This window comes from Bison bison, unplaced genomic scaffold (genome assembly GCF_000754665.1).
Source record: "Bison bison bison isolate TAMUID 2011002044 unplaced genomic scaffold, Bison_UMD1.0 scf7180017864160, whole genome shotgun sequence".
Lineage (NCBI taxonomy): Eukaryota > Metazoa > Chordata > Mammalia > Artiodactyla > Bovidae > Bison > Bison bison.
In genome coordinates this window covers 5,417,538-5,428,770 of record NW_011494732.1, presented here as the reverse complement: position 1 = coordinate 5,428,770, position 11,233 = coordinate 5,417,538, and the positions used below count along the sequence as shown (strand labels likewise).

Genomic DNA, 11,233 nt, shown 5'->3' with positions numbered 1-11,233 from the left:
CCTCTCCGCCCCGCCTCCGTCCTAGGTGAAGGAAGATGATTTCCACCCCCCCATGACTGCCCCCTGCCTTCGCCGCCAAGCACGAACTCCGTCGCTCCCGCCGACCGGGTACCAGTGGTTGGATCCAAGGGAATTCCGGAACCCAAACGGTCCATTACCGCGGCTCCCGGGTGGGCGAGGGGTGAGGGGGCCGGGTTTCCGAGAAGGGGGAGGGGGGAAGGCGAAGGCCGCCTAGGAGAGTCACGTGTCTACTGCTTCCGCCGGGGCTCGAAAGACGTCGCGAGAGTTCCGTTCCTCCGCCCTTTCGCCCCCGCGGGCTGTCGGGAAGAAGGTCGGTGCTTTGACTTGCCACGAGGAGGTCAGCTGGTGGGCCGGGCGCATGCGTGCCACACCTGCTTTCAAAGTCGCTAGGAGGGGCCTGAAGCTGTTTTCAAACGTTTTTGGTGTGTGGCTTTGGCCCAGGAGGTTATCTAATAGTGTCTCTGTCACTTTGAAACGCTTGTTACCTTAATGAATTCTAGAAAAAAATATTCGCCTACTTATTGCTTCTTAGGCTTGCTCAAAGCACTTTATTTAATGTGAAACCGCAAGTAACTGGAGCCCCTCGGCTGTTCTATTACCATAATCAAATCCTAAGGAGTGAGAGCGCGGTTAGCCCCTCTTTCTCTTTTTCTCGCGCACACCCACTAACCGGAACAAACTGTTGCTCTCAATTAATGATTGCTGCAGGTCTGTTGCTACCTCCTCTCTCTTCCTTATTTTTGTATTCTCCGTTATGATTATTGTTACTGGTACTACTACTAAATGACCTGACCCAGAATAAACAAATTAACTTGGTAACCCTTTTGTAAAGTCATCCTGAGAATGCTGTTTGAACCCGTTGCTTAGGTAATGGGCACGCTGGGTGATTCTTGCCCCCTACCGGTGGCGCGTCGAACTCGCCTTGTGCTCCAAGCAAATTTAGTGGTTTGGTTAACTTCGAGGTAAAAGCGTGAGCTCTTCTAGAGACAGTATGGGGCTAGGGGAGAGGGGGAAAAAAATTACGGCAAGAATAGAGTCTTCCAACGTAGTGTCTATATACATAAATATGTATTGTTCAGTTCAGTCGCTCAGTCGTGTCCCACTCTTTGCAACCCCGTGGACACAGACCAGGCTTCCCTGTCCATCACCAACTCCCGGAGCTTGCTCAAACTCATGTCCATCCCATCAGTGATGCCATCCAACCATCTCGTCCTCTGTCGTCCCCTTCTCCTCCTTCCTTCAATCTTTCCCAGCATCAGGGTCTTTTCTAATGAGTCAGTTTGTCACATCAGGTGCCCAAAGTATTGGAGTATTGCAGCTTGAGCATCAGTCCTTCAATGAATAGTCAGGACTGATTTCCTTTAGAATGGACTAGTTTGATCTCCTTGCAGTCCAAGGGATGCTCAAGAGTCTTCTCAAACACCACAGTTCAAAAGCATCAATTCCTTTGTATTATATATGTGTACATATAAATATTTTAAAGTATGTTAGTGGCTCAGTCGTGTCAGACTCTTTGCGACCCCCATGGACTGTAGCCTTCGAGGCTCCTCTGTTCATGAAATTCTCCAGGCAAGAATACTGGAGTGGGTAGTCGGTCCCTTCTTCAGGAGACCTTCCCCACCCAGGGATTGAACGCAGGTCTCCTGCATTGCAGGCAGATTCTTTACTGTCTGAGCCACCAGGGAAGTCCAGGCATTTTAAATTGAAGGTTAATTACTTTGCTGATCACTTCTGTTATTTCATTTACTGCATACACACACCTATAAAGATATCAATAATAAAAACAGTTCCATAAGAACAATGCCTTGGAGGAACTTCCCTGGCAGTCCAGTGGTTAAGACTGTGCCCTTCCAATGCAGGGCTCAGGTTAGACCCCTCATGGGGGGAACTAAGATCCCACTTGCCCCAGAGCAAGAGGCCGAAAAAAAAAAAAACCATTGGAAAGCAAAGTCATTCATCTGTCTTGTTCACTACTTTCCAGTAGACTAGTTTATGATCTAGTACAGTTGACAGCAAACAAGCAATTGTCATATTATGAAAGAATGCAGTAAAGAAATCTAAGAGAATGTAGTTAATGCATCACTGTCTTTGAAACTTGGTTGGAGCAATTCAGTTTCCAAGTGGCCCCCAAACTCTAGCTGTACACTGGGACTAGACGCACCTTTTTGGTACTTTCTGAGCATCTAAGCCAGATTCTAGGGACTTCCCTAGCAGTCCAGCAGTTAAGACGCAGTGCTTCCAGTGCATGGGGCGAGGGTTCAATCACTGATTGGGGAACTAAGATATCTCATGTTGTGTGGCTCGGGCAAAAAACAACACCCAGATCCTTGCTGCCATCTCTGCACCATCTCTTTATCCTGAACCAAAGTAAAAGATGGAGTTTCGGGGCATATTTATACAACTGCACATATGCACAGAAATGTTATGCACAAAGTTATTCATGGCAGTAGCAATTTGCAGAAGCAAAAGATGGGAAACAACCTTAATGTCTTTGAAGAAAAGATGAACTGACTATACTATGGTACTTTCCTACAGTGAAACAGTTGTTAACAAGAAGGAAGCACTTCTGTCTATGAGAATACATAATATATTTTGATTGAATGTACACTCGGGGCATCTCAGAATGACAACACAAGTAGTGGTTGTATCAGGGGATAGAAACTGAGATACTGAGGGTCAGAGGCAGAAGGAAAACTTACTGGAAACATCCAGAATAGAGATACTGCTGGAAGCAGATAATTCAGAAAAATTCCCTATTTAGTCATGGTGTCGACTCCGACTCCCCTGTGGCTATTTATATTTACACTGTACTTCTCATTTCATTCAAAAAATATTTATTGAGTCATATGTTAGAGGTATTGTGTTAGGGACACAAGTTTAAGAAAAACAAATCAAGGGGAGGGAGAGTCGGGGATGGTCCCCTTACAGAGTAGTAGGCATTAATCCACAAAGCAAAAAATGTTAACTTGTAACTGTGACAATGCAACATAAAAGCTAACAGAACCTATTAGAGTAATTTGATCTCATCAGGGAAATCAAAGAAGGCTTCCTTGAGAGAGTGATAACCTCCATAAGATTTGAAAAGTAGGTGTTAACTCCTGGAAGTGAACAGGGAACTTCAAGAAGAGGAAACATGTTTCTGTAACAAATGTTCTGTGTAACAGACAGGAGCAAAGCTGAGACAACAGACAGTAACAAAGCAAGTGAACCAGTTATTAAGACATGGCTTTTCTGAACGTTCCTGGTGGTCCAGCGGCTAAGACTCCATATTCCCAATGCAGGGGGCCTGGGTTCAATCTTTGGCCAGGGAACTAAATCCCACATGCCACAACTAAGAGTTTTCATGCCATAAGTAAAGGTCCTGCATGCTGCCAACGAAGATCCTGAGTGTCTCAACTAAGACCTGGTGCAGTCAAATTCATTAAAAAAAAACTTTACTCAGCTCCAAACTCAAGCATCTGTGCTCTCCTTTGTGATTCACTGCAAAACTACACTGCTGCTTTGCCAGCTGTTTCAGCGTTACACTCTGCAAGCCTAGAGGGAGGCTGCTAGGCTGGAGGAGGAAAAAGTTTCCTGTGAACTTCATCCCAGCAACACCTCTTCACCCTGGCACATGCCTTTCCTTCCTACAGCAAGAGCTGTATCCATTTTGCAGTTTTTTCCCACACTTTACTGGTAGAGCTGGCCTCATCACACCAAACTCTCCTTCCAGACAGGAGGACCAGTGAGAGCATCCACAAGGTCACTCTCTAAGCTCAGAGACACCAGCTGAGCAGAACCCCCTCCTGGGAGTTTGGGTATCAGCAACATGGGGCCCCTCCTTTATTTTTTAACTTTCTTTCAACCTTTACTTTTTTATTTTTTACAATTTTTTGACAATTTTGAAATTACCAGGAAGACCACTTGGTTTTTATTTTATATTTATTTTTATTTATTTGGCCATACTGGGTCTTAGTTGCGGCATGTGGGATCTAGTTACCAGACCAGGGATCTGACCTGGGCCCTTGGCAGTGAGAATCCTAACCACTGGATCACCAGGGAATTCTAGGGAGAATTTCTGCTTGCATTTTCACCCTATGCATTTAATGTATTTATAATGAATGCCCTGCTATTCATTTTTATAAACTTTCCCTTAAAAACACCATATTTAAATTATTAACTTAAAAGGATAACTATGGGATACAAAGGGTTATGGGTTGAACTGTGTCCTCCCCGAATTCATATGTTGGAGACCTGACATAAACCTCAGAATGTGACCTTATTTGGAGATAGGGTCTTTACAGATCTAATCAAGTTAAAATGAGATCCTTGAGGTGGGCGCTACTCTGACATGACTGTGTCCTTATAAAGGGAATTTGGAGATAGACATGCAGAAGAGGAGAACAGCATGTGAAAATGAAGCCAGAGGTCGGGGTGATGCTTCAACAAGTCAAGAAAGCCAGCCTGCCGCCAGGAGTTAGGAGAAAAACATGGAAGAGAATCTTCCAAACAGTTCCTCAGCAGGAACCAACCCTGCCAGGACCTTGGTTTTGGACTTCCAGCCTCTAGAACCATGAGGTGATACATTTTTGTTACTCAAGTTGCTTAGCTTGTAGGGCTTTGTTAACAACAGTCCAAGCAAACTAATGCAACTATTAAGAACAAGTCTCACAGGAATTCCCTGGGTCTAGAGGAGAAGGCAATGGCACCCCACTCCAGTACTCTTGCCTGGAAAATCCCAAGGACAGAGGAGCCTGGTAGGCTGCAGTCCATGGGGTCGCTAAGAGTCGGACACGACTGAGCGACTTCACTTTCACTTTTCACTTTTAAGCATCGGAGAAGGAAAAGGCAACCCACTCCAGTGTTCTTGCCTGGAGAATCCCAGGGACGGGGGAGACTGGTGGGCTACCGTCTATGGGGTCGCACAGAGTCAGACACGACTAAAGCGACTTAGCAGCAGTGGTTAAGAATTTGCCTTCCAATGTAAGGGGTAGGGGTTCGATCCCTGGTCAGTGTGGGAACTGAGATTCCCACATGCCAAGGAGCTACTAGAGAAAACCTGGGTACTGCAAATAAGACCCAATGTGGCCAAATATATATATATATTTTTTTAAAGATTAATATGTTTACTGAAAAAAAAAAGCCCACACAAAAAAATGTGAGAAAAATCCCATTCTAAATTGAACAGCCTGAGCTGTGCTGCTAAACCATCTCTAAACTGACTTTCAAAACAAACAAAAAACTACCCTTGCTCATCAATGCATACATTTTCCATGTGCTTTTTCAATAAAATTATGATTTTTAAAACTGTAATGAATTCCCAATCAATTGAACAACTAGCTTGTAATACCTTTTCTTAAAGACAGAAGTGGCAGTGGGGAAGGGGGGACCGGGAGAAGGGGAGGGCAGTGGGCAGGGGGGCAGACTTTCCTGGCTGTCCAGTGGTTAAGACTCTGCACTTCCACTTTAGGAGGTGCTGGTTCAATCCCTGGTTGAAGAACTAAGATTGCACATGGCATGCAGCAGTGGCAAAAAAATTTTTTAAATAATTTAAAAAGAGATACAGGGAGAAAAAATAGACCTGTTTATTTACAACAGATTAAAAAAAAAGGCTCATCAAACATAAAAGTCATTCGCTATTTTTCATCCTATGCCAAATTTTTCACAGCATTGGCTATTTCTTATCCTATGCCAGATTTTGGGCTTCCCAGGTGGCCTAGTGGTAAAGAATCAGCCTGCCAATGCAGGAGACACAGGAGGCTCAGGTTCAATCCCTGGGTGGGGAAGATCCCCTGAAGGAGGAAGTGGCAACCCACTCCAGTATTCTTGCCTGGAGAATCCCATGGCCTGTAGCCTGCCTGGCTCCTCACAGAGGGGTTGGACATGACTGAGCACTGGGCACACACTTGCCACATTCTATACTCTTGATACCATTTTTGTGTTCATTCAAGTTTGGTCTCCCTTCTAGAGAACCAAAGAAAAGAAAGAGAAGAAAGTGTTAATAACTCCAAATTACAACAACTCATTAAGATGCAATTTTGCAACTTTATTTAGAAGTTAATTGCTAAATTTCTACATCCCCATGCATTTTATTTTTGTCATTTAATTCTTTATTTTTGGCTGCACTGTAGCTTGCAGGATCTTAATTCCCCAACCAGGGACTGAACCTGCACTCTTCGCAGTGAAAGTGTGGAGTCCTAACCATTGGACCTCCAAGAAATTCCCCTCTCTCATTGAATTCTATCAATAAACCTATGAGGTAGGGAGAGTATTGTTTTACTCTTATTTGCTTGAGTTCCAAGTATATATGTACTAAATATATATAGTACATATTAACATATATGTGTATATTTACATATGGGGAATTTTATACATCTGTGCACATCCATCCATATTACACATATATACACACACATATAATGGGAAAATGTATGTATATTATATATTTTGTTGTTCAGTTGCTAAGTCATGTCCAACTGTTTGCAACCCCATGAACTGCAGCATGCCAGGCTTCCCTGTCCTTCACTATCTCCTGGAGTTGGCTCAAATTCACGTCCATTGATTCAGTTATGCTATCCAACCATCTCATTCTCTGTCACTGCCATCTCCTACTGCCCTTGATCTTTCCCAGCACTCACAGATGAAGGGAGTTAGTAGATTACAGTAGCCATGATTGTGGAACACATAACCCTATTTGGTAGAACCTTATAAGAACTCATGCCAATGAAAAAGTGTTTAGGACTTCTCTGGTGGTCCAGTGGTTGAGAATCTGCCCACCAATGCAGGGGACACGGGTTGGATCCCTGATCTGGGAAGATTCTATGTGCCGAGGGGCAACTAAGCCTGAGTCACAACTACTGAGCCTGGGAGTCTAGAGCCAGTGCTCTGCAAGAAGAGAAGCCCCCACAATGAGAAGCCTCTGCTCACTGCAATTAGAGAAAGTACACAGCAACAAAGACCCAGTGCAACCAAAAAATAAATAAATGAATAAATAAATTTTTTAAAGTATTTAACAACAGCAAAAGCCTGGAGCAAATATTCATGTAAAATAACAGTAGAGTAAGGAAAATCATCTCTGCTGCTGCTGCGTCACTTCAGTCGTGTCCGACTCTGTGTGACCCCATAGACGGCAGCCCACCAGGCTCCCCCATCCCTGGGATTCTCCAGGCAAGAACACTGGAGTGGGTTGCCATTTCCTTCTCCAATGCGTGAAAGTGAAAAGTGAAAGTAAAGTCGCTCAGTCGTGTCCTACTCTTCGAGACCCCATGGACTGCAGCCTACCAGGCTCCTCCGTCCCTGGGATTCTCCAGGCAAGAGTACTGGAGTGGGGTGCCGTTGCCTTCTCCGAAAATCATCTCAGCACTGGAGTGATTACACCCACGTGGTATGGCCCTCTTAGGAAAATGGAGATCATTAAATAGACATTCCTAAAGAATGTCACGTTACTTCAAGATTCCAGGTCTCAGTGCAGATTACTGTCACTTAAGTAGCTATCTGCAGTCCTTCTGTTTGCGTAACTGTTTGCAAAATTACTCTTTAGATTCACAAATCTATCCATCTACCCTTGGCTTAAAATCATGTAGTGGAGACTTCCCTGGTGGTCCAGTAGCTAAGAATCTGCCTTGCAATGCAGAGGACGCAGGTTCACATCCCCGACAGGGAACTAAGATCCCACGTGCTGCAGAGCAACTAAGCCCAAGAGCCACAACTTGAGAGTCAGTTCATAGCAACAAAAGATCCCTCATGATGCAATGAAAATCCTGTGTGCAGAAACTAAGCCTCAGCATAGCCAAATAAATACTAAACAAACAGAAAATCATGCAGTAGTTTCTTATCAGACTTGCAATAAAAATCTCAGTCCTTATTAATGGCTTTTGGGTCCATCAGGGTCTGGTCAGGAAAACAGAATTTAAAATAGGCAATTCATTAAACAGGTGGCAGAGGATTGAACAAGCAAAAAGGGAACATTGAAGTAATTTAATCATAACAGCAGGAAGCAGTTCCTACTTCTAGGGCCGGAGAACAAAGAGAGCAGTTGGGGTTAGCAGAGCAAGAAGAATCAGAAGAGGATTCCTGGAGGGCTGGTTCTTATGCCTCTGGGAAAGGGGCACCATGATGTTGGTGCTGGTCCTTCAAGAGCCTCCCCTTGGCAGGGGAGGGGCCCTGCCAAGCTGGGGCTCAGAACTCTGAAAAGGGGCTGTTGCTGGCACTTCTGAGGTAGCGCACTGAGGCTATTTCTGGAACGAACCTGGAGAGTGAACCAAATGCCCTGTCAGAAGCAAAATGTCATTACTTACCATGATAGGAATAGCAAGTAAAAGGGCATGCACGAGTGAGTCCCTCCCTCTGCCTTCCAGTCTCCTCTCCTATCGACAGAACCTAAAACTAGCTGACAAAGGTGCAATACAGTTTGCAGGATGGATACTGCTGGGCAGGGTAGAGAAGAGTGCATCTGCAGCTGAGAGACCAGCACAGCCTTCAGTGGCCTATTCGATCTAGCCCCTACCTACTTTCCCAGCCTGATCCCCTCCATTCTCCCCAAAAGTGAAAGTCGCTCAGTTGTGTCTGGCTCTTTGCAACCTCAAGGACTACAGTCCATGGAATTCTCCAGGCCAGAATACTAGAGTGGGTAGCCTTTCCCTTCTCCAGAGGATCTTTCTGATCCAGCAATTGAACCGGGGTCTCCTATACTGCAGGTGGATTCTTCACCAACTGAGCTATCAGGGAAGCCCCATCCATTCTCCCCATGATATACTCAATTCCAACCACATTGGGTTTCTTTTTCTTTCCTAAAACAACCAAAGCTAATCCCCAATTCTGGGGATTTGCTTTCACTATTTCTTCTACCTGCGAGTATCTTCTCCCTTGGGGTTTACTTATTCAGGGTACAACCTAAAGTCACGAACTCAAAGAGGATTTCTCAACTTCACCAATCTATAGAAGCAGCCATCTCCCCACACACGCTCTGTAAAATTCCCTATTTTCATTTTACCCACAGCATTAATCACTATTCAGTATTATCTTTAAATTTGTTTAAATTTTTTTTGGCTGCTCCCCATGGCATTTGGGATCTTAGTTCCCTGACCACGGATCAAACCTGTGCCCCCTGCATTGGAAGTGAAAATCTAAACCACTGGATTGCCAGAGAAGCCCCTTAATACTACCTTTAAAAAGTGGTTTCTTATTTCTTTCCCAAAAAATTTAGGCATCTGTCTTATTTGCCACTGCGTCCTTGGGGAATCGGACAGAGCCAATAAACAGCTCAATAAATGTTGAATTAATGCATTTTAGTGAAAGTAAAAACCTCTGTATATCTATGGAAGCTGGAAGGAATCTGGCAGATCACAGATGACTCCATCATTTGACAGCTGGATAAGCTGAGGACCAGAGAGCTGAAATGATATACCAAAAAGCACAGTGAGTGACAAGTGTTGCTTCCTACTTTCCCCAGTGCTTTCACATATATCACCTTGTTTCGCTCTTCTACTTTCCTGGTGCAAATGATAGGGTCCTTGGGCAATGGTGGGGATTCCAAAATCATCTCGGGAACCAAAGAGAGAGAATGGACCTCTGCTCCTATCTCCAGGAAGGATCCCCAGCGAAGAGCTGTAACTGAACACCTCATCTGTGTTCAAAGCAAAGAATACCTAGGATACCTGTGCTTCTCAGGGACTTAACCGACCGAGGCTCCTCTGGGTGGGGAAAGGCGCAGGCTTGTTTCCCTGGGGTGAGGGAAGCCCTCTAGTGGACTAGGACTCAAAAGACTGATCCAGGACCCAGAAATAAACTGTTCCGTGACGTTGGGCAGCAAGTGAGTTACCTGTTCCTTCTGATCCTCTGTTTCCCCATCTGTAAAACAGTTGGGGTATGTTGGGCTAGGATCGCCCTGGTTCGGGGAGGCTGATTCAAGTCAGTTTAAGAACTCTGCCCGCGGGTTTTGTATACTGGAAGAACAGACTCCATAAACCTTGCAACGTAGGAATGAATGGATTAAACTGCTGAAAAGGTAAAGGTGGTTCGGATGTTAAACTGCTGGGGGCTAAGCTTCCCATAAGGGGAGGTCGAGGGGTCAAAGGTCGGGTTCCGGTCAAACCCGAGAAAAACCGGAAGTCCCCTGTGGTTCTACACCGAGCCGGGGCCGCCAGCCGCGTGACTAAATCTCCCCGGGGCGGAGCTTCAGCACCGCCAGAGGGAGGAGTTTGGAGCCCCCCAATGGCAGGGCAGCTCCCCTTCCAGCACAGCCAATCAACGCGGAGAGACGGTAAAATTTAAACCCCCTCCCTCCTCCTCCGCTGAGACCTGTCCCGAAAGCGTTTGTAGAAAGTGCGGACGCTCGCCCCGCCCCCGCTGAGGAGGCGGGGAAAAGGGCGGGCTTTCCCTCCAGAGTTTGCCTATCACGGCGGGCAGCCTGAGAAGAGACGGGCAGCGGCGCCAATCAGGGCAGCAGCCGGGACCCGGCGGAGCAGTTGGCTACAGTTGTTGCAACTTTTTTCGAAAGCTGCGTTTCCCGGGAGATCCTAGGCGGTGACAGAGCAGGGTCATGGCTAGAGGTATTGGCCCCGGTGGCCAGCGCCGGGGCTGCTGGGTTGGGGGGTCGCGCTGCAGGCGACACCGAAGTGACGGGAGCGGCGGGAAGGCGCTGTCCCGCCGGCTGCTCGGAAGGCGCGCGGGGACTAGTAGGGTTGCGGGGGGAGGGGCTGCGGAACCTTTCTCACCTCTTCCCCACCCTCGCTCCAGAAGCCCCCAGAAACCCCTCCCACTCCCGTGCTTCGGTTTCCCCTTTTTAAAGAGTGGACACTTGGTGACCTGCCTCTCGAGAGGCAGCGGGGCCATATGTCAAAGATGTTTGGAAACTAAAGCGACTAGCGCCTCAAGGGAATGGTTGTCATTGATACAAATGAGGGGGAGGGCGAGGCTTCGCTTGCTTTGCGGCTCTCTCTGGTTTGGAAAGGAGGTGATCCCGAGGCGAGGGCATAGATCGGTACCCTACTTGGTGGGGAGCGCGACCGAGTGGACACCGCGGCAGGCGCTTTCCTTTCCCTCTCCACTCTCTGAGTCAGCTCTGCGCCGCCGGGGCGGGGACCGGCCCCGCTGGCCCACTTTGGGGTGAAACAGGTCCCCTGGCACCTCCCGGCGCGGCCCTTCGCGCCGCAGCTGATCAGGGCTCCTGCCCACGGGAGATGGCTTGGGTGGGGTTATGCTGCCGCGAGGGAGTCGATGTCTCTGCCTGAAG

At 46.8% G+C, this 11,233-nt stretch overlaps 1 long non-coding RNA gene across 1 annotated transcript; it reads right to left on the bottom strand.

Annotated features, from left to right (window-relative positions):
* Positions 1-9,272: 9,272 nt before the first annotated feature.
* LOC104989582 lies at positions 9,273-10,204 on the bottom strand. The gene is made up of 2 exons (XR_825383.1): positions 9,821-10,204; positions 9,273-9,392 (listed from the first exon to the last, which is right to left on the bottom strand). It is a non-coding gene; the product is annotated as an uncharacterized LOC104989582 (long non-coding RNA).
* Between the last annotated feature and the right edge of the window lie 1,029 nt (positions 10,205-11,233).